Source organism: Rissa tridactyla, chromosome 4 (genome assembly GCF_028500815.1).
Source record: "Rissa tridactyla isolate bRisTri1 chromosome 4, bRisTri1.patW.cur.20221130, whole genome shotgun sequence".
Classification (NCBI taxonomy): domain Eukaryota; kingdom Metazoa; phylum Chordata; class Aves; order Charadriiformes; family Laridae; genus Rissa; species Rissa tridactyla.
In genome coordinates, this window is record NC_071469.1 from 47,587,846 (window position 1) to 47,612,078 (window position 24,233).

At 40.4% G+C, this 24,233-nt stretch overlaps 1 protein-coding gene across 2 annotated transcripts in view; it reads left to right on the top strand.

Moving 5' to 3' along the window:
* The first annotated feature begins 318 nt into the window (after nt 1-318).
* Nucleotides 319-24,233, top strand: part of FUT8 (fucosyltransferase 8) — a 126,165-nt gene continuing 102,250 nt past the window's right edge. For both annotated transcript variants that reach the window (XM_054199216.1, XM_054199217.1), the window contains exon 1: nt 319-585. The gene's annotated coding sequence lies outside the window, so the exon portion shown is untranslated. The remainder of the gene's footprint in view (nt 586-24,233) is intronic.

Here is a 24,233-nt window from a genome sequence, read left to right on the forward strand (position 1 = left end):
GGACAGCACGGCAGCCCGGGGAGATGGGGCGATGCCGCCGCCGCCGGCGGCCCTCAGCGCCGGGGCGGCCGCTCGCGCCGGGCCGTTGGGGTCGGGGTACACAGCAGACCGGCGGCGGGCGGGGGATGTCCCCCGAGGCGCATGCGCGGCGCGCGCTCCGGCGCTGGATGACGAGAGCGATCTGGCAGCATCAGGAGCCCGACCCGCGCGCTCCCATAGGCCGCCTTCCCCCGGCTGGCGCGCGCCCGCGGCCGAGCTCTTCCTAGTGCGCTCGCGGAGGGGCGCGCGCGCGCGAGCCGACGGTTGCCCCGGCCGCGCGCTGCCCCGGCGTAACGCCGCTCCTCGCGCTGTCAGCTGCTCGCGCGCAGCGCTCCCCGCCCTCGGCGTGCGCGCTGCCCGCGTCTCGCGCTCCGTCCCCCTCAGCCCGCCGGCGGCTCCCGTTAAGCGGCGGCGGGTTCCTGCTTCCGTCTCCTCACCGCGGGGTCTCCCCGCCTTCCTCCCCCGCGCCGCTCGCCCCGGCGTCTCCCCTCGCCCGGCACCCTCGGCGCCGGCAGCGCGGGCCCCGCCAGCGGCGCCGGCACTCGGGTAAGGGGATGCGGGGGCTGAGCCGGGAGCGGCGGCGGCGGGGAAGCGGGTGCCGAGCCGAGACCGGGCTGCTCCAGCCAGCGCTCCCCATCTCTCCCCCGGGCCTGGCGCCACCGCCGTTGCGACTCCGGCGCTGCTCAGCAACCGCCGCCGCCGGGGGGGGGGTTGGTGGTGGCGGGGAGGGGGCCGGTCCCCCGCCGTGTGCCGGGGTCCCTGTGGGCTCCCTCACCTGAGGGGCGCTGGTGGGGCCTGAAGCGGCCGGAGAGTGCGGCGGGGGCCCTGCGCCCGGCGGGGGAAGGGGAGGCCGGGGCTTGGCGGGCGGCTGGGGCATCACCGTCGGTAGCGGGGCCGGCCCAGGCCCGGGCGGGAGGTGCGTGCGGGCACCGGGCGTCGGCGGTGCCCCGGGGAGCGGCGCGGGCAGCGGTGTTGCCGCGGCGGGGAGCGCGGCTGCTGCCGTCCCGTGCGCCGCGGCCGCAGGGCGCGGGGGGCGGCCTCCAACTTTCCTTGTCCCAGGAACTGCGGCCGCCCGAGGGGACGCCTGGGTTTTGGAGGAGAGAAATACGTGGGAAACGTGGGCTTTGTGGAGGGACCTTACGCTGTAGGGCCGCCTGGTAGCTCGAGGAAGTGCTTGTCTTACAAGGGTGCGGAGCCATCGGTTGTTGTCTGGGGCTTTTCCCACGGCGACCTTTACCGTATTTCGGCACATTTAACTGCTTTGGTCTTGGATTCTATTACTGATGAGGCTCTGGCAATTTTTCCTCTAGTCAAGTTTGTGCTTAATGTATGCTCAGGTCTTTCACGCGTGTGTGTGAGTGTGTACGCACAGTGTTCTAGATGCTGTCCAGAGACCAAGCTGTGACCCTCTGCTTTCAGAAGCTCATGATTGAGGGTAAAAGAATAGGTAGAGACTATAATGCTGTGGTGCAGGTTGTACCAAAAAGCCTATGGGCACAGACATCAGCTGAAAAATTGCTTGCTGAAAGACTGTAAGTTCCTTGGGGCAGTATCTGCTGTCCTTGTTCTTCAATGAACACATGGTACACTGTGATCCACATGCTGTGCATACGTGGATGTGGAAAACAACCATGTGTTCAGAACATTCTTCACTTTGTCATTGATCTTGTATTAGCACTTAGGGCCTGTCTGTGCGCATGTGTATACTGAAACATACACATCAGCTGAAATGTCTATGTTTCAGTTATATACATATATATATGTACTTCCTCTACCCCAAAATGTAGTATCAATGTTTAGGCATTAATTGAAAGCTAATGGAGTAAATACTTCAGAAAGAGTGTTTTTATTTTGTAGTAGTATTCTTTTTCCTTTTGCTAAGGCATTCACCACTGTAAATTGTCAAAACCTTTAGAAAAGTCTGAACTATAAAAGCAAATAAATGGCTAACATTGCCTGTGCTGCTGCTGCTGCTTGGGGTGGTTTTACAGAAGGCTCTGTTACAATTCCTTCCATTATTGAAGAAAGCTAGTTACTAGGAGTTGGTGTGCTTTGATGTATTTCCAGTAACATCTGTTTCTCTGATTATTACTGGTATGCTTACCGCCAAATTTTTATTGATACTTGTTCGGTTTCATATGTATATGTTCCTTAAACTGACAAAGTAACGTATTGCAAAGTTTGCATATTTTCCCCACAACACATAATGAGACTTTTTTTTCAGTGTTGAAAGTATAATTGATTATTCATATTTTCTGAGCAAGCAGTTCAATAATGAGGGAAGGGTAGGAATCAGCCTGGAGCGTTGAATCACGCAAATTCATTGTTTTAGTGATGTAGCTGCCAGGACATTTGACAACTGGGAAATACAGAGGGTCGGACTGGAAGTTGTAGCTTTCTCTCTGTTTTACTTTTGTGTCTTTGTTTAAAATTTTGGCAGTTTCATTAGCTGAGCAACTGAAAAATATTAGTTCTAGCTAATATTAGGACAAGAAAAAAATGTTAGCTATGCTTGCTGTAGCAAAAATGGAGCTAATTCACCTTAAGTGAATCAGTAGAGGTAGTACTAAACCATATAGGGGCTTCCTTTTGCTTTGGCATCTGTAGTTTATGATCACTTTATTGGGACTGCAAACAGAGGTTTGATTGTATAATGGAATGGTTATATATTACAAAAATTGCAGACCATTCATAGGATTAATCTGAAAAATTTTATTTTTGGTCCATTCCTATCTCTCTGTAGCTGTATAGAATTGCTGCTTTATCTGTCAGTTCTGTTCTAAACCAAATGATTTTCCCCATCTTGGAATTTATGTACAGTAAAAAATAATAAATGATAATTTTACATATACATTACCTGATCAGTCTGTTCATTGACATTTAAGGGGATAAAGATGAAGCAGGTTTGGACCTGGGTATTTAAATCTTGTTGCAGAGTCAGAATTTAAAATAAAAAGTAATTACTATAATCTTAGACTGGTCTGGAGGGGGAGCTAGTGTCAAAGCAAAATGTGACATATTTTTTTCTGGATTCAAAAGCTTGCTGTTTGGTCATAGAATATGCTTCTAATACAATAAGTAAAACAAATGTAGATGATGCATGCTATGTATGATTGCATTAATATGCATCTCTTTTATATGATGAATACAATCTGCAAGTGAAGTGATGTGTGTGTATTTTAGGGAAATTGCATGGCTGTTTTGTTATTATGCAACAAAAACTATCTTCAAAGAACTTTGAAGTTGTAAGATCAAGCCCTCATAAATCGTGAAATGCCAGAATTAGGGATTCTCGTAAGAACTGTAATTTGGCCTGTAAATATATGGTTAAATGTTACACTTTTCCCTAGAATATTTCTTTCAGTGTATAGCATAGAATGGCATATATTGTGTTCAGTGAGTGATATTGAATCTTTTTTCTTGGTATCAAATAACGTATGGCCTCACTATTTGTTATGTGCTGTTCATAGTATACCTTCTTAATTTCCTCTTTTGCTGTTTCATTACCTTCAGTCTCTAGTGCCTTGCATGTTTCACTAGTAGTATTTTTGCAGAAGTCTCTGGAGAAGTGTTATGTGTCCCTTCATGTTGAATATCCAATTTAGGGCCTTTATGATGTAACTTTTCAAAATAATGTATCAGTGTATTAATGATTTGCATGTTCTAAAATGTTTTCTCTTAAAGGTCTGTTTCCCTAGGTAATTTACTAACAGTAATGGCTTTTCTTTGTTATTTTTTTATAGATGCCTTAACAGGGATCCATGAATGCATATGCTAGAAAAGACCTTGCTGCTTGATTAGTAGTATGGTGTCTGTTGATTTAGACTGCAAATTTAAATACTTAGATCTGCTACAATGTTAACCCCAAGATACTAAGTCCAAAATTTTGATCAGTGGATTGCCCATTGAAAGGCTTTTTGTTTGTTTGTTTGTTGTTGTTTGTTTTTGGTTTGTTTCTTTTTTTTTTTAAAGATGATTTGCTTGCAAGGAACAAGAAGAAAATAAAATTCTCCAGGACGTTATTAATTCCCTCTCTTTTCCTGAAATACCTATCTTATTAACAGCACACTTGCCAACATTTGCAGTGCGTATGGCAAGGTCCTTATATAATATAGTGTCATTATTTACATTTTTTTTAACATCTTGTTCAGTAATATAGCAATAGTACCTTGCACACAAGGGCACAGAGGACAAGACCAAATAGTCTTTAATTTTTGTGATGTGACTATAATTTTTTATTTTTTTTTTAAACTGAGGGTTAGTTTTTTGGTACTCATTATTTAAAAAGAATACTTTGCGCATAACAAAAGTGTTCAACATGCTAGATTAAAAAAGGCAGCAACCCTGATGGACAGGAGGAAACCTTCTATCATGTGAGATTGCATTATAGCATATAAGTCTTTAGAAAGGCTGAAATGTGTATATTTTGCCATGAGACTTCTGCCACTTGAGCTAGCAGAGAATGTGATACTGGTAATTAGTAATCCGTATGTGGTCCCAATGATAAGATTTGTGAACGATTTTCTGAGATTTTTAAGTGTTTCAAAGTAGTGAAAAAACTCTGGAATTTTGGGTTCTATTCCAGGCTCTGGGAATGATCATGTCCTGGTAGACGCTGATTTTTCTGCTTATTCCTTCCCTGTTATCTACTTAAATGTCTTCCTGTCCCAATCTTTTTTGCCCTATTCTGAAATTTTTATCACAATCCTATTTTCCCCATCTAAATAGTTTGTTTCTTACTAAAGGGCTTCTTGTCTGAGATCCATAACTACTGTGCAGGGAGATTTTGACTAATACGTTGTTTATCTCATTGTTCTTTCACTGTTTGAATCCTGTACAGTTATTCACACTCCTGTCTGCTAGTCTCAGACTTCTGTCCACTATCCTCAGCTTCACATCCCATTCTCTGTCATGGCTAGGATCTGTCCTCTCTATGTTTTGCTTTTCCACTGGCTCCTGTTCTGTCTTCTGAAGTTTTCCAACTTCAGTGTTGTACTTCATTCTGCTCTCCCTACCTAGCTGTTCTCTCATCTGCATTTGTTTACTCCTTTCCTATCAGTCTTCTCACCCATCTCAGACTTTGTGTGTAATCAAAATTCAAGATTCTGTTCACCACATCAACAGTTATCAGCTTTTTTCTACATTACAGTTCTTCCTTCAGTGAAGTCCCGTTGGTCTCCCTCTTTTTGACCCTTTTGTTCACATGGATAGCTTACCTCTTCATGCTTGCTGGTTCCAGCAGGACATCACTGAGAAGCAATTTAGATGCCAGTGGTCCATGCTGATACTCAGGAAAACAAGCAGGCCTATCTAGAGATGAGCCTGGCTTAACAGGGAACTTTACAGGAACTCAAAAAGGAACTTCGTATGGCAAAGTAACCTGCTCTGTTCACGTGGGGCGAGCGGTGGACATTGTCTACCAGGATTGCTCCAAGGCTTTTGATACGGTGCCTCACAGCCTCCTCCTGGAGAAGCTGATGTCTTACGGTCTAGACAAGTAGTCTGTGCAGTGGGTGGGGAACTGGCCGACAGGCTGCACCCAGAGTGTGGTGGTAAATGGCTCCTTTTCAAACTGGCAGCCTGTCACAAGTGGGGTCCCCCAGGGATCAATATTGGGCCCAATGCTGTTTAGTATCTCATAAGTGATCTGGATGATGGGATCAAGTGTACCCTGATGAATTTTGCTGGTGACACCAAACTGAGTGGGGAAGGGGACACTTTGGAAGGGAGAGCCACCCTGCAGAAGACCTGGATAGGCTGTGGAAGAGTGGGCTAACAAGAACCTTATGAAGTTCAACAAGCACAAGTGTAAGGTCTTGCACCTGGGAAAACATAATCCAGGAGTGTAGCATGGGCTGGGATTTACCTGGCTGGGGAGCAGCTCTGTAGAAGGGGACCTAGGGGTCTTGGTCGATAATAAGGTCAATATGAGTGAACAGTGTGCTGCTGGGGCAGAGAAAGCCAACAGGATGTTGGGTTGCATCAACAAGGGCATCACCAGCAGAGAGAAAGAAGTCATTATCCCACTCTATTCAGCACTTGTCAGGCCTCACCTGTGGGTGTGGCCTGACAAGAGAGTACTGTGTTCAGTTTTCGTCCCTGCTACACAAAAAAGATGTAGACAGGCTGGAGAGGGTCCAGAGAAGGGCCACCAAGATGATCAAAGGACTGGGAAGCATGCCATATGAGGAAAGGCTGGGAGAACTGGATTTGTTCAGTCTTGAGAAAAGAAGGCTTAGGGGACACCTTATCACCATGTTCCAGTATTTAAAGGGTGGGTACAAAGAAGATGGAGACTCCCTTTTTACAAGGAGTCACATGGAAAAGATGAGGGGTAATGGGTACAAGTTACTCCTGGGGAGATTCCAATTGGACACAAGAGGAAAATTTTTCACAATGAGAACAATCAGCCATTGGAATAATCTCTCCAGGGAAGTGGTGGATTTCCCAACAGTGGACACTTTTAAGATTCAGCTGGACAGGATGCTGGGCCATCTTGTCTAGACTGTCCTTTTGCCAAGAAAGGTTGGACCAGATGATCCTTGAGGTCCCTTCCAACCTGGGATTCTGTGATTCTATGATTATGTGATTCATGTCTGAACTGCAGTGCAAAAGTGGGATATACAAGCAGTGGAAGCTGGGACAGGCAACAAAGGAGAAATTTAGAAATGTTGTCCTATTATATAGGGATGACATCAAGAGAGCCAATACTTACCTAGAGTTGACACTTGCAAGGGAGGTCAAGGGCAGAAAGAAGAGTTTCTTTGAGTACTTTAGTAGTAAAACACTGGACAAGTAAAATATGGGGTTGTTTCTAAATGTGATGTGTCATTTAGTGACAATGGACATGGATAAAGCTGAGATATGCAATGCCCTCTTCGCCTTAGTGAGTCTTCACCAACAAGGTCTCCCAGGCCTCTGTGATTAGTGGCAGGGTTTGAGGAGAGTAGCTATCAGCAGTGGGTGAGTCAAGGATTATTGAGAGAACTTGAATCGTACAAGTCCACGTGGCCAAGTGGACTGTGTCTGAGGATGTTGATAGAGCTGGTCGGAGTCACAGTGAGGTCCCTCCCCATCATCTTTGAGACATCTTGGATATCGGGAGAGCTTTCTGATGACTGGAGAATGGCGTATGTTGCACTCTTTGAAAAAGGCCAAAACCAGTTCAAGATGCTACAAAGCTGACTAGCCTCCTTTTCGTCCCTGGGAAAATAGGGCGTGGGTTATGTCCTCAGAACACATTTCTGGGCACAAGAAGAAGGAATTAATTGGCATCAGTTGGCATGGGTTTACCAAATGTAAATCATGCATGACTATTGCATTTTATGATAAAATGGCTGAATCTTTTGATGAGGGGAGAACAAGGTAAATTTAATTTACCTTGACTTTAACAAGTCTTTCAACTTCGTCTCCAACAATATTCTTGTATCCAAATTTGGACATTACAGTCTGAGTGGATGGAGAACTAGATGAGTAAAAGACTGGTTGGATGGATGGACTCAGAAAGTAGTGGTTAATGTGTCATATATGGAGGTTGGTAACAAGTGGGGTTCATCCTGAGAAGGTGATGGTGTGTGCTCTTGTGCTTGCAGGTGACACCAAATTGGGGGGAATAGTTGATATGTATGAGGATGGCGCTGCCATTCAGATGGGCTTTGGCGCTGTGGACACAAGGCCCACCTGGAGCCTTATGAAATTCAGCAAGGACAAATGCGAAGCCCTGCACCTGGGCAGGGAGAGTACCTTGCAGTGATACTGGCTGGGAAGCAGCTGTGCTGAAGAAACCTGGAGTCCTGGTGGACAGCACTCTGACCATGGGCCAGCAGCAGCATGTCCCTGCAGAAAAGAAGGGCAACAGCATCCTGGGCTGTATTAACAGGAACATAGCCAGTAGGTGGAGAGAAGTGATTATCCCTCTCTACTTGGTGCTCATTAGACTACATCTAGAGAAGTGCGCCCACTTTTGGGACCCTCAATGCAGGAAGGACATCGTTGAACAGAAGTGAATTCAATGGAGGGCTACCAAGATCGTTAGGGAGCTGGAGCACTTGCCCCATGAGGAGAGGCTGAGAGAGCTGGGTTTGTTCAGTGGGAGAAGAGGTGGCTTCAGGGGGACCTAAAAACAACCTCATGGTGTTCTTTGAGGAGATCACTGAGAAGATGGAGTCAGGCTCTTTCTGAGGCCTGTAGTGGAAGAACACAAGGCAGTAGTCATAAATTGAAACAAAGGAGGTTCAGACTGGATATAAGGAAAAACTTCCTCTCCATGAGTATAGTCAAGCTGTGGAAGAGGTTGCCCAGAAAAGCTGTGCAGACTCTTGTCTTAGAGGTTTCCAAGACCCAACTGAATAAAGCTGAGTAACCTGTTCTGATCTCCTAGTTGACTTTGAGCAGGAGGTTGCACTGGGGATATCTGGAGGTCCCTTCCAACCTGTATAATTCTGTAAGTCTACAGCTGTGGATGCTTAGTTCCATTTATAATGGAATGCAGTCAGTACAGACAGAATGTGTAGGTGACTCAGCTATAACATATCAAAACAAAGTCAATAACAGTAATGTTACAGTGAGCTTGACAAAAACATCATTTGGGTGTCAGGGTATGCATTTTGCTGTCTCTTGGGAAGATGCATGTGGATCTTAGAGCACGCAAGTGATTAAACTTTTTGAAGAAAAAATAGCCTTTTGCAATGGAGCAAAAGTGTATTTTTCTGTAACTTTACTTGGGAAAAAATGTTTTGCGTACAATGAAAACACTGAAGTAGCTCAGGTTTGAGTGGACACCTGGCACAGAATCGGTCATCTTGGAAAGCCTTTGGCAACTTAAAAGAAACTGAAAAATGAATCTTCTACAAGGAAGTATCTGTCAGCCTTAAAAACAGGTGATCTTTCTGGGTCATTTGTCATTCGATGTAAATGTAAATTCATATTATGTAGCTCATAATGCATCATTTCAAGGTGGTGATTTTCTGACTTTCTGTTAAATCGGTTGCAATAAATTCTGAGTTTTTTTCCCCACAAATATGTGATATACTAGTTCCCTCACATGATTATTTTTTGTCTCTTTTCTCCCCTCTGTCCCTCCCCCTCTGTGTTTCCAAAGTAGGGATGGGGAACAAATAAAAGAAGAGAAGCAGTCCTAAGTCCTAAGATACAAGGAATCTAGTAACTGTTTTGGAAGACTTATGGCTACAAGTCTTCAAATCTGAAGAGTTACTTGTAGCAAACAGTTACTGTTAAATGACAGGCTGGGAATCTTTTTTTTTTTTAAATTATATTTTTGCTAATTCAAGTTAATTCAAGTATGAAATGCTACATGAAAAAGTCTTTGAATTACCCTTTTCTGAGGTTTTTGCCCCTTTATATGTACTGGCTAACTTGTAGTCTTTGGGGATCCTCCCTAAGACGGTTGGTGATTTCTGTAGCAAAGCATAGTTTCCCGTGAATCAACCATTTTACTTACTTCCAGCAAATACTATATATTAATAAAGCATAATTTACGTCTTTTATTTTCAGGTGTAATACATTCAAAATAAAATGAAACACTGCAGATATCGGTCATTCTAGGATTTGGTGAAATTTGTCCTGCTAGAGTTGCTTTATGGTAGCAATATTAATTCAGAAAGTAAGTGCTTTTTAGGAGTCTGCTTTTATTATATGTTTGCTTCACTACTTCATAGTGGTACAGTGAACTATTTTCTCTAGTATTAGAGAGTTTCTTTTGTGAGACAGTTAATAGCAATGAGTATCACCATGACATTATAAATTCTGCAAGGTAGAGACTATTTTTAGAAGCTTGTGGAACATTGCTGTGAATATCTTATGGAAGTTAATTCTGACTTGCTGTGTGTTAGAATCTTTCTTCAAAGCATTACTCTTCCAAAAGATTTCGTAAAGGAACAGTAAGAATTCTGTTCCAGCAACTTCCCCATGTTCATCTTTAGTTTATTGAATTACTTATGTTGATCTCCACCATAATTTGGTTAGAACTTGCACAGTGTCATAGTAACTTTTTATGCTAAGCCTGATTTGTATGGGTACAAATAGATTTGTCAGGATTTTTGGAGTTTAAACTTTAAAGTTTTTGCCTATAAGGAGATTTCTCTGTCCCCTATTTATGGTTTTGTTTCAGTGAGACACCTTTCTGGTGTTGTGCCATGCCTTGGTATGCTTACATAGCCTCTGCACTTTCTTTCTATGTGGTCTGGGCTTTTTAGCTTTTTAAAAGGTTTGGAAAGACTTGTTTGCAGTTCACAATCTTCTGCATGCATGTCTTCATGTTTCTATTTATGTCACAGTTCTGTTTGGATGTTTTGGGTTTTTTTTTAGCAGTACATCATCTTACTTTTTGGTCTGTCTTGGGGTGTTTTCACTGTTAGGACAGTATGAATTACACTCTTCTCCTGATGTGGCCCATTGTTTAGGACACAGTGGCATTGGAAGATATTTTCCTTGAGTTGTTTTGCTCTGCAGATGCCTAGTCAGTGCTCTGGATTTTGGGATGAACTGATAGAAATTCTCTCTGCAGCTTTTGCTCTCTTTTAACTTCAGTGAGGTGGTACTCGACTAAGTATCAATACTATTAAGTTTGCCCTACCAGTCTGTAAAGATGGGTGGCAATTTGGGTAATACAACAGCTTACATCACACCCTATGACAGCATCTTCAAACAAAATAGACTTTGTTTACTTCCTACGGAGCAGTGGATGTTGTCCCTTAGCAGGTTGGTGATGGTTTCTTCTGATGGAAATTTTTTCCTGCAGTGGCAGCAGGACCCTTGAAATGCGTGTGAGAAAGCCCTTTTATCCTCCTTCTCCACTTTATTACAATGGATAGCGCTCTTACAGGATGAGGATGAAAGAAACGTTGATCTCTCAAGGAGCTAGATATACATATAAGGTACAGAGAGTTCAACATAATTTAAAATGCTTGTTTGATTTTCCTGTACAACATATTGCAGTGTCATGCATAGGTAATGATAGATAATAATTTTGCAGATTCCATGTCTACAGAAGTGCTGAGAGAACATTGTCTCTATTCAGTTGATTGCTCTTCACATCTCTCTATGCGTGTGCACAAAATCACTTGCTTGCAGTTTTTCCTCAGGCATGCTGAACACACATCTCCAATATACCCCTAGATGCTTCAAGCTATTGGGCCAAGAATAGGAAATATCCTGACTACTGAAATCTGTCAGTAAAGTCATAAAACCATGTCTTAAGATGTAACAGTTTATGCTGGTGTCTCTCAGTCAGAGATGTTTTCATCCTAGACTCTCCACAGGGTGAGTTTGAGATACCATTTTACAGAATGTTGATTTTTGCTTACTTCCAAATCCACTGTTTTCTAAAGTCTTACAGGAGATAAGATCATGCCGTCCCGTCTTGCAGAGACAGTTACAATTTTGTGACCAATTATATTTTCAATTAGGACTTCCAGGACTCTGCCTTTCATGGCACATTTTCTTATGTAGATTGTGAGTATATCTACTGTTCCAACTGTATCACGCTCAGCTTCACTATTTGAATGGTGTGGCTGTTTAGGGTGGGCTTGCTCATTCTTCATGAGTATAGAAGGGGAACTGTCAGATTTGTATGCCTACCTAAGTGGATTAGTTAGCTGTCTGCTTGTCACCAGTGTTATCTATTCACCGTTACAATTGATTCCCTGCTGAAACAAACTCAAAATAATTTATTTTTTTTTCTGTGTGGCAGTTTTTTCTCATTGGTCTTACTTGGAAGGTTTGTCTGTGCTTTCTCACTCTACAGTTTTGATATTGAAGCAGAGAACACTCATGCCATTTTTCCCAGAAGATGCTCCATATTATGGGGATACCCGAGTCCACTGTCCTTTTCTAAAGGCATTTTTTTGTGTTTTAGCAACCTGCTCTCTTTCTTTACTTATGTAAGTTATTTTCTTCGCTGTATTTAGATAGTATATGGAGGGTCAACCATTGCAAGACCACTCTCAGTAATCTTTGAATGCTCATGGCAATTGGGAGAAGTGTCCAAAGACCGGAGGAAAGCAAATGTCGCTCCTATCTTTGAGAAGTGCAAGGAGGACACAGGGAACTACAGGCCAGTCAACCTCACCTTTATCCCAGGGAAGATGATAGAACAGCTAATCCTGGAAACCATTTCTAGGCACATGAAGGACAAGAAAGTAATCAGGAGTGGTCAGCATGGATTCACCAAGGGGAAGTTATGCTTGACCAACTTTGATGACCTTCTATGATGAAATGACTGGCTTGGTAGACAAGGGCAGAGCAGTGGGATTTGTCAGCCTAGACTTCAGTAAGGCTTTTAACACTGTCTCCCATAAGATCATCATAGAGAAACTGATGAAGTATCGGTTGGGTGAGTGGACAGTGAGGTGGATTGAAAACTGTCTTTGTGTCTGGGTCCAGAGGGTGGTGATCAGTGGCGTGAAGTCTAGTTGGAGGCGAGTAACTAGCAGTGTAGCCCAGGGGTCAATACTGGGTCCAGCCCTGTTTAACATCTTCGTTAATGACTTGGATGATGGGGATGGAGTGCACCCTCAGCAAGTTTGCTGGTGACACAAAACTGGGGGGAGTGGCTAATATGTCAGAGGGTTGTGCTGCCATTCAGAGGGACCTTGGCAGGCTGGAGAAATGGGCAGACAGGAATCTCATAGTGTTCAACAGTGAAACAGCAAGTCCTGAACCTAGGGAGGAACAATCCCATTTGCTGGAGGCTGTCTGTCTGTAAGGCAGTTTTGCAGAAAAGGAGCTGGGATTCCTGGTGGACACCAAGTTGAACATGAGCCATCAATGTGCCCTTGTGGCAAAAAAGGCTAATGATATCCCGGGCTGCATTGGAAGGAGCGTTGCCAGCAGTTCAAGGGAGGTGATCATTCCCTTCTACTCAGCACTGGTGCCGCCACACCTGGAGTACTTAGTCCAGTTCTGGGCTCCTCAGTACAAGAGGGACATGGACATACCAGAGAGAGTCCAGCAAAGAGCCACAAAGATGATGAAGGAACTGGAGCATCTGTCCTATGAGGAAAGACTGAGGGAGTTGGGGACTGTTTAGCCTGGAGAAGAGAAGGCCTGGGGGAATCTTATCAATGTGTATAAATACCTGAAGGGAGGTTCCGGGGGCAAGATGACCTGAGGGATGGTGCAGTGTACTCCCTGGATCTCAGTAAGAAAGGCATGACAACAGGTGGCTTAATAAGATAACTGTTTTAATAAGACAGACTAAGAAGAGGGATATAGATAGCAAAGAAATCTTACGTCTCTTCAGATGCTGGGCACCGTGTTTTTGTGCAGCATGGGTTGGAGGAGCCTGGATTGATTTTTCCCCTGGCGCATTGTACAGAGCAGATCCTGTCTGTGGAGAGAAGCCCTCCTTTCTGGTCATTTAAGCTATTATACAGTTCCCTCACAAAAACCCAACTCTTCCTAAAGAATGTTCTCATGAGAAGTTCTCTCTGCACTTTTAGATAAAGGGAAGACCACGCAGGTGGCATAATCACTGATACGGAGAGGGAGCTATTTGCAGGCTCCTCTGTTACAATTAGCTGGCTGAGTATATCCCGCATCCAAGGAATTCGTGCAGTGCAGCACAGGCTTGTACCCACTCAACTGTGATGTGAATCACTGACTCCTAAATGTGCAGCTGTCCCTTGGTCAGGATCAATACAGGAAGGTACAAAGAGGATGGAGCCAAGCTCTTTTCAGTGGTGCCCAGTGACAGGACAAGAGGTGATGGGCACAAACTGAAACACAGGTGGTTCTGTCTTGAACATAAGGAAACACTGTTTTTTACTGTGAGTATGTGTAAGAACTGGCACAAGTTGTCCAGACAAGTTGTGGAGACACCATCTTTGGAGATACTCAAAAGGCATTTGGACATGTTTCTGGTCAACTGGTGCAAGGTGGCGCCACTGGACGAGGGGGTTGGACAAAATGACCTCTAGAGGTCCCTTCCGATTTTATCCATTCTGTGATTCAATGCAGTGTTGTGGTTTTATGTTTGTTTTCTCAAGGGAGGATGCTCTTCCCTTGACATTGAACATTTTTCCCTGTAGTTGAGACTGGATTCCAAAAAGATAGAGTTGTGCTAAAACCAATATTCAGACTCTCATCTGACAAGCAGGCAGGTCACTAGAGTTTAAACTCTAGTGTTTGCGTCTTAGTTGCCAAATGGCTTCTTGGGTCTCAGTTATGCTTTCTACAAGGATTCTTTTATTTATTGCGTAAGCATCTAGGAATGATTCTGTATTTGATTGAACGGTCTTCTGATACCTGTCAACTTCTTTCCATTGTCTTGTCTCTGCCATAACCTTACTTTTTTGCTTTATTTTTTTTTAAATTTACGGAAAGAATCTGAGGATGTATAATGTGCTTCACCTTAACTCAGATGCAGGATGGAAAGCAGTAGACCCAAGAAAGGGTTAAATAAGTTATGAAGACAGAGGGAGCATAAAACTATTAGTCCAAATGCCTGAGGCATGTAATTTGCTGAAGATCTGAATGAATAACAGAATTCTGATTATTGGTTGATGATTTTTGCAATTACGGGTAGCTCTTGTTGAAATATTTGATAAATACATTAACATGTAATATGACTTCATTTTTCCTATGCTTTTGTCATCCGTTGTAATAACGATAAAGGAATTTTTATGCTAGGTTAGACCTACTGGCTGTAGTCAAGTGAATTGTTCAAGAGCTAGTGACAGCTTTGCAAAAAGTAGGGATCTGGTAGATAGCAGTACAACATTTCTACAGAAATTATGTCATATTGTTCAGGGAAGTAGAATGATTGAAATTAATTTTTGAAATGAAGGAGCATCATTAGTTTATCTGAAGACATAATTGCAGTGTTTGCTATACTTTTACTTGAGAAAGTTGTTTATTTTTTGAGGGAGTTTTAGCTGAATTCTCAGGTTAAGTGCCTGTGGTTTTATACAGAATTGTTAAAATTTACTTGCACTCAGAACTTAAGGATACAATTGCTTCTGGACAGTAATTTAGGCAACTCAATATTTTGAGCTTCACCTGTTGTTAAGATATCCTTTTATCTAACTTTTTATGTCAGCTTGACAAAAGTTAGCATTTGGAAAAGATTAAATATAAATCCTTTTTATCTGCAGTTTTTGTTAATATGATGTGTGTTTGTTTTTTTTCCCCCAAGCTGATTCTTGATCAGTACTTTTATATAACAAAAATTTTACTGGTTTGTTAACTTTGGGGATCCCTTCTGTAGTACTTTGACATGTCAGATTCCAGGTTTGCTCTTGGTTAAATAACATCCTGCTTTCTCAGCAGAGAGTCCTCACCTTAAAGTAGAGTAGATTTGTGAAAGAATTATGTATTTAGAAGACAAGCATAAAATTGGCTATGATACAATGTACTAAAGGTTTTCAGGTATTGTCAGTCATGCCACGTTGGTTAAGGCATCTGTATGATATTTTCAATGTGTTTTGCTACAGGTTGTTTAGGAAAATAAGTGATTAATCTTGATGGCTTTTTGTTTTTATAGATTTATATGACTAATTTTTTATGTTTCTAAAAATCTGAGCTGGTAGCTGTAGATATGGTTTAGTGTCCCATCAGAAGTATCAACCAAAATATCAATTACATGGTTATTTTTGAAAATAAATGTGAAAAATCAGAAGCAGAATTGTATTTTGTTAATTTCAGAGTGCTGTCTCAAAAGTGCATATGGATTCTAAACAGTCTTTCTCTGACTTGCTTAATGTTTATGTAGCTAATGTAAATATGGAAACACTTTTTCACAGTCTTTAAATGTTTATTTGAATATTTTTTCTCATGACACTGATGTGAAATGTTGCAATATGCTCACACTGTGTTACACCGCAAAGGTGCATCCTGGGAGTTCATGAAGATTACTGTTTCCTGCTGAGAAGTTTGTAAATAGTGGGTGTAATTCAGTGGCACCTGCAAGTCGAACATATTTAGACAGTACAGTTTTTCATTTATTGAGGGGGTTTCCATTGATCTGACTTCTAGGGCAGTAAAGAACAGCTTGTGTGCCTAATGTTACTGTGTGCCATTTCTGTTATTCAAGCGCTCCTCAATCTTTGGATTGATAACCTTTGTGAGCGGCTTTTCTCCTAAGTCTCTTACAAATGTGTAGTATCGTTGTTGCTTGAACTTCTTACCTTCCTGTCAGAAGCAACCACAAGGAGATTGATTATTTCTTTATGTGGCTTAGACATATCTTATCAAAAGAGGTGATAGCTTTAACTGTGCTTTTTGAAATCATAAGTGCTTTGGAATGGAAGTGTATGGAATGCTCCTTGGGACAGTTCTTTTCTTAGTTGTTGCTTGAAAATGTTGCATCAATTTGGTGTTTATTTACTGCCATCACCTGGTGTTGAAGGATATCTATAGGTCAGGGCCCTTAGATTATGGCATTTTTTTATTTATATGTTAGGTCAAATGTGATTATAAAGAAGGAAGTGCTGTGAATTGTGAATTCCCATCTGAGAATTCTTCAGCTGTGTTTGGATGTGCTGTATGAAGATTTACTGTTATTTTGAAGGTGGATAGTCCCAGGTGTGCACAGTTAATATGAACTAACATTAAAAAACTCCCAAAATACACCGTGACAGTATTTAAGAATAATCAGTGTAAATACTTCTTGTGGTATATTAGTAGCACATATATCGGTGTGAAAAGTTTCTGATGGAATGTGGTAAACCAAAATGGAATATTGTCTTTCAAACTGTGATTTCTAATGGCATTTATACTGTTGCAGGGGCCTGTTTTCCCTAAGCTGCATTTATTACATATGTGTAGTTGGTGACAGTTGCTCAATCAGCATGTGTAGTGTGTGGAGAAAAGATACTTGGAAGGAAGAGACATCAGTTCTTGAGGATGCTGTTTGAGCCTCAACAAAACATTTTGTCTCTCAGCTACTTTTATCTTGTTCTTTTTCAGCTTTAGACTTTCTGTTTCCTGATGGAGACGTATGAAGCATAGTGACAAGTTTGTCCTTCTTTATCCAGTAGGCTCTCTAATGAGTTCAATGATGGACAGTACTGCTGTCAAACTGTATCTCTGTACAGCTATGTGTATAGTGAAAGCTAGTACAAAATCTGCTTTTACATCAGGTTTAAGATTACATCTCAATGTTTATTAACATTGTCTCAATGTTTTTTCTTTCATGCTTCCCTGAGTTCTTCCATATACTGCCTTTTCCTTTCATACTGTCCTCTTACTGGGATCAGGATTTAGCAGAAAACCTAATTTTAGGATGCTATATCCCTCAATGTTTGAGTACTGCCTTGTGTTCTTTGGATGGTGTCTGTTAGCACCTCTTGACTGCTGCGGGAAAGGGTGATCTATGGCTAAGTGAAGCTGCTGTTATGAAGGAAAACAGAAGTGATGCTGTATGAAAACTAGCTTACACATACAGTATAGGTTATACATATCCGTATTATACATATATAGATATACATATATACGAAACTGTATAATTATACTAGATTATATCTAGTATATAGGTCACATAGGTATATGACTGTACTGGTCACATAGGGTAGCTTGTACCACAGTCATTAGATACTGTGGGGAAACTTGAATTACTCACCAATATATGCTTGTTTTGGGAGTGAATGAATGAAGAACTCTCAGCAGTGGAGCCTTTAACCCACTGTAAATTCATTGCAGTGAGTCTGTTTGCTTTCTTTCGTACATTATAAACTGAAAGAGATAAAAAGATAGAATTCAACTTTATTAAATTCAACATGTAACTCTAAAAATGATATTTGCTTCTTATCACTGAGCAGGAAAGACATACGGATAATTTCCTAAAAATTTCCTTCATAAATTAAGCATCAGAGGAATAAGAGAGAAATGCAAGATTGCCTAATGGATAGTGTAAGTGGGAGATAGGAAAATAACAGAACCACTTCAGGAGGAGCCTTCATGCATACATTTAACAATAGTCTTTTCTTAATATCACACTGTTTTAGTCTGTTTGTGGTGAAGTACGCTCAAGGAAAAGTTGTGTCAAAGATTATTCAAATATGAGCAACTTAAAAGATTTGAAACCTCTCTGAAATGAAATGTACCGTATTATTAGTACAGGTTTTTTACCTAACATTTAGAGTCTATAAAGCTTGGTGTATAGGATTGAGGAATAGTTTCAAAGGCATTTTCTGGTGTACATACATAAATTGCTTATTTTTTGTGTAATATTCATGTTAGTAGAATTATATTAAATACAAATTTTCAGCTTCCTTCATTATCAGGCAACATCAGCCACCTAACAGACAAATTTCAAAAAGGTCCTTCAGATTTTTCTTATTGAAAATCCCTGACCACTTCTTTGATCTTAATTGCTAGAATCTCAGCTCTGATAGTCGTCTTGACCTTTGTTTGAAGATCTATCTTTGATTAGCCTGTGTCTGATAAACATGAAGCTGCAGTGCTGTCTTGCCTCAAGGGAAGCAGTGTTGTATCCTTTTTTCTCAGCTTCCTGGATGCTGAACACTGCTTGCATCTGTTCTTAGCCTTCCCACGGAGCAGCAATGGCAGCAGTATGAAATTAATACCATCTTTGAAATCTGCATAGCTGCTGATGTGGTTCAGAATCACAGCGGTGAAGTTGACCCCAGTCTTGTTAATGTCACCTTACTGCTATTTGACCAATCAGTTAGTAAAAGCAGAGTCAATCAAGCTGTTAGATAACAGATTTTGGATAAAATGTTATGATTTTTATTTGGTTCTTGTTTGAAAAACTTGAAATGAAAGATGAAATTATGTATGAATTCCTAGTATAATTTCCATAGCAATATCAAACTGTGTGCTCACTGTGTGCAGGTTTGAAGAACATACCTTTTCAAGGAGGAAGGAAAAAAAAAAAAGAATAGAATAGGGTAGGCATCTAAGGCGCAATAGAAGATGCTGTTTCTTTCTTTTAATCTGCTACTACATCAATTGTTTCTATACATACATAAAAGATTCTTAGTAATTCTGTTGGTATTTCTCTTGTGTGCTTATTTCTTTTTCAATATAAATTTCTCTGACTCTAAAAGACTGAGTAATGGTATTTGTAGGGGTAGCCAGTATTTGTAGTGGGTAGTAAGGTGTATGGTTTTTAATTTTTAAAAAAATTTATCTCCTTTATATCTGATGTTTGATAGACTGAATTAAATCCCACAGTTTAAAATAATCCCTCATAATTAACAGCAAGACCCTCTGGCTTTTTAATGTAAATATGAAATAGAAACAAAATAGATATTTTTTTGGCTTACAGCCATGTTCCTTTTTGTTTGTTGTGTTTTCAACATCACAATTGTTTTTCAGTGACATGCATGGTACTGGCTTTCTTCTGTGAAGCTTGCTGATTTAGATCTTACGTTTTTTTTGGCTGGGATTGTCAAACATTGTATTCATAGCCTTGTCTTTTGGTAGGATAGGCTTTCTCTTTTGAACTAATTGCTGTAACCCGTAACAAATAATCATGAGGCTGTACGGCACAAACAATTTCCTTCCTCAAATTCAAACACAGGTTTTTTTTCTCATTGAGTTTCTTGACCTTATTTCAAGAGAACAGGTTTTGCCAGCATTTCAGCCTTTATTTCTTCTTCATGTTGTCTGTATTCTCACTTAACAGCTTTCTTAATTTGGCTTTCCTGACAGATTTTTTTTGGTTGTCTCTTTCAGTAGCTTGTGTTTAGAGAAAGTGTTCTCTCTGCGTGATTTCCTTGCCTCTAAATTTCCTCATTCTTTTGGTTAAATTTCTAAAAATCGTTACTTTTCCCTTCTCTTAGTTTTCTGTACTCTTCTACACTTTATCTGCACTTTGTCTTTGTTTCCTAAAGCTAGTTTGATTTCAAATCCCTTTTGGCTGCATCAACACTAATAAAGTGGACCATTGTCTGGTATTGAGGACAGCTGGCATGGATTGAGATTTGTCCTTTCTGTTAATCTCTCAGCCTTCAAAACAGGTAGCTGCATGTGTAATACCATTTGGAAGTTTTCCCGGCCATGTGATAACCCTCAGACTGTTCCCAGAGGTTGGAAGAGTGTAGTTGCTTTTATGGGGAGTATTTCAGGACTTGTTCTAACATGACGATTTGCATTTCAGTGTCTGGGAAAGTTTCAGGCATTAGTATATTGATGTAACCTTTTAGGTTAACTTTCATAAAGACAATAGTCAAGCCAGTTACCAACTAGAGGTTAACTCAGTTATGTCTATGATTGTTTCCTGAAAGGCCTATTCTGCGAGTCATTAATATTAAATCTTGTGCTTTGAATGATTCTGACAGCTGTCTAGGAAAAAAAAAAAACAACCCAAAAAAAAAGAACCAAAAAGAAATGAATGACCTCTCTCAACAGTCCCTCTAAAATGTCATCCACTTAAATTTTCTTGTTTGGTAATTTATAGGAGATCTACACTTTCCTTCTCACTGTAACTTTCTCATTTTAATGTTATGTGGAGTCTTTGGCTTCTGTTGCATTCTGGATCTCAGAGCAAGTATACAAACCTTGGATATTTGAGACAAGAATTCCTGCTCCACTGTTTGTATCTGTCCTTCCTGAGCCAAATATGCCTTCTAACTTTGTGTAATATCCCCCTATATGTAGTGTCAGTTGAGTCATATTTTTGTTTACTTTCTGAGATTTCCGGCTTTTCCTCTTTCATTCACTGTAGTTCTTGCTTTAGTTTACAGAGATCAAGGAAGCATGGAAGATAGTCTACTGTTTGCCACTTTTTCTTCCTTATGACCCTTTAACTAACCATGCTCACCACTCATCACTTCGAAGCCGTGATCTAGATTGCCATTTTTAAACCTTGTTATATTACTAAAGACGACAGTCTTTGCCTTTAATTTGCTCACTGGTGATATGAATGACAGCAGATTTTTAGCTTGCCAGGCTGGGAAGCACAGATGGCACTTCACATGGCTGAAAAAAAGTGGGACTCTGGGGAAAAGAAACATAACATATGTTTTCCTGGATTTGAGAGAGCTAGGAGAGGTCCAGTGCTTGCAGTGTTTTCACAAATTTTCTCCAAATTTACACTACACATGCAAGTGTGTAATGTATTAGCAATGTCACTGTAGCATACATGAAACTTTGTAAAGTGAAAAATGTAGGGCTGTGGGCACTGAACAACTGTGACCTGTCTTCTGGGAATATTGGGATGTGTCAGCTAGTGTCATGTATTTTTTCAATGAAAGGGAAAAATGAGTCAAGTGGTTGGACCAATGTGTCTTGAAGGAGAGGAGCAGGAAGGAACTTGAGAACTGCACAGCGTCACATTGGTTTATTACATTCTGGGTGACCTACCTCCTACCAAGTGAAAACGTTAAAAATGTGTTTCTATTTGGGATGTTATTTAATAACTTAATTCGTAGTTTGGTCCTTTAATATGTCCATGAAAGAAATCAGCGGATTATGTGCTGTTCTTTGTACTGTATCAGTTTTGTAGATTGTTTTTGATTTATGTCTTGAGAAACCATTATGTGTGAAAATTTCAATATCATGAAGGGACTTTATACCTTATAGCAGCTGTTCTATATTTTCTTCTGGTTAGGATAAGCACTTAATGACACTGAATTTTGTTCCCAATTATTATTTGTGCCATTCAAAATGGTGTACTCTTAGAGCAAGGTCAAAGTGGCAAAGTCATATCTGATAAGGAAAAACAAGCGTGAGGAAATCTCTGTCTTTTAGGCTTGTTTTGAGGATTTTTGAGGAATAATGCTTCCAAATCTGTATTTTATTTGAGTAAAGTAGAATTTCATTGAAAAATTATATGTCCTTCTCAAGCCTGTGGTAGTCAAAGCTTGTTTGAAGGGGAATTTTCTCTAAAAAATGGAATCGCAGAAAGAATCCTTGCATTTCAGTGCAAAACAGCTAGTTCCTGAGAGCCTTTTTTCTGTGCGCAGTAGAAATTAGATGATTTGGCTTTGATCCTTGCATATTATGGATTGAGTATATTCCAACTTTTCTTTAGCTCTTAGCACTAAGGAATCTTAAAATAAAAAAAAGTTTAAAAACATATAATATAGATAATCTTATATATATCTCTTTTTTAATATATGTATTAAAAAGATTATCTTTCCCTCTGTTCCCCTGGGGTGTATTTTCTTTCTATATTTATTTAAGGAAACTTGTTTCGTATCAGAAACTAATAGTGATACCAGAGAGATGGATTGATGGGTGTAAGAGAAATGAAGTTCAGTTGTTCAGCTAAATAACTGTTTCTCCATTAGAAAACCACATTCCCTCTTATCTTAAAACTGGAAAACACGTGCTCTGAACTTCACTTGGCTTACAGAAGGAATAATTTTTCATTTGTTTTTCTTTACCAAACATGAAAAAACATTCAGTGTAACATTTTAGCTGTTTTTCTGGTTTGTTTGTTTGTTTTAAAGGGTTTTGTTGTTAAAATTGATTCTTTTCTTGTAATGTTTTCTCTAGCATAGGTTCAGTTGCTTCTCAGACAGCTACTTGAAACTGTAGAGCTAGCATTGAAATAAGCAAGTGACTTCATTAAAAAGCTGGTCTGTGTGCTTCTGAAATTGCTAATATTAGAGAAGGCAGGATTATCATACCTAGTAGTGGAGGATGATTTATGTGTTTGGAGTAATAAAAAATGACTGAAGTTCAATTAAAAAAAAATAAAATTGCAAATTCACATACTTGAGTGCTGACAAGAACTCCTGGTATAACTAGACTGGTAATCAGAGGTAGATCGCTGTTGTATGACCCAGATCCTGGTCTGTCTCCTTCGCAGATGATGTGGCTTTGTGAGAGTAACATGATTCTAAGACACACCAGCTGGTTTCTAGCTTTTAAAAAAGATCGTTAGGACCAGCCAATAAAGCATTGGTTGATTTGCATTTAGGACAGTATATAGCTCTGATCACTGTCACACTCAGGAAAGATTGAGTCATGTGGAAACGAAAGAACTTTTAGTGTGATTGTGCTGAAGTTGCCTTCTTAAAGGAGAATGAAAGAATTTGGCAAGTAAAGTCTGGGAAGAAATGAGAGTAGTCTTTATTGAGTGTGAGGGCTTATATGGGAGAGAAACAACTGAAAATAACTGAAAATCTTGTTTAAAAATCACAGGGTGAGGTCTAGTCTTACAAAATCAATAATGGTGAGAAAGAAACTCAGTGGTTCAAGGTGATGTTTTACATATTTATGTACAAAGACTGTGTAAGATGATAAGGTTGATCCTGGAGTCAGAAATGAAAAATGAACATGTGATATTTCTTGGTACTAGAATAGCAGAAATCTCTGAGAAAGAGGATAAAGCACCCAAGAAAATATTTGATTGTTGTTTGTCATGAAGTTTCCAAGTTTACAAATTCTGTTCTTCAGGGCTACAACTGGTATGCTATAGAAATCAGAAGGGAATATTTATTTTTTTTATTTTTCTCTTGCTCCATAATTTATCTTCTTCAGAAGCAGAGGCAGTTTGCTGTTGACTAAAGCTGGTGTTCTGAGTGAGGTGTCTGATTTTTCCTGTGGTATTAGGAAAGTAATCCATATGGGTCTAGCGTCTGTGTGCAAAATTAAATCAGTTTGCCCCAGTCAAATGGGGAAGGGAATAGGGAAGTGTTTCCAGTGTTTACTTTTCTCTTCCCGCCACCCCACCCCTTTGTATTCCTGAGATGATGCAGGCATTTTCATCTTACACTTTTGTAGTAGGAGGGACTTACAGTGTGTATGTCGTCCTTGAATTCTCTTGCTGTGGTGTGTTCAAGTTTTGCGTTGTTTCAAAATTCAAATTACATGAAAAGAGTTGGTGTAATGTTTGGACTTTGTTTTGAATGGGTTCTTGTAATGCAGGAGACTGGATTAAACACTCCAGGTGGTATTGAATCCTTTATAAGGATATATATTTTTTTTTTTATAAGTATATTAATTTTTCTAAAAATAAGAGGTACTGACTAGTCCATGTTCACCTAGCAATTCAGTCAGAGGTTGGGCGTATAACTAAAATTTCCTATCTGCAAGGTTACTTCATGACCTTTATCTCCAAAAAGATCTCTGCAAGAGGGGCAGACTTGTCTGGAAGGCACCACTGTCTAATTAATCTAGTGATATTTGTAAATACTGTTCAGATTATTAAACAACAAATACAAAGATTTTTTTTAAATAGTTGTAGTTTTTACATTATAAATAGAATTCCATTTTCAGGGTGGAAAATTGTAAGTTTTTTGGTAGTTTTAAAATTTTGA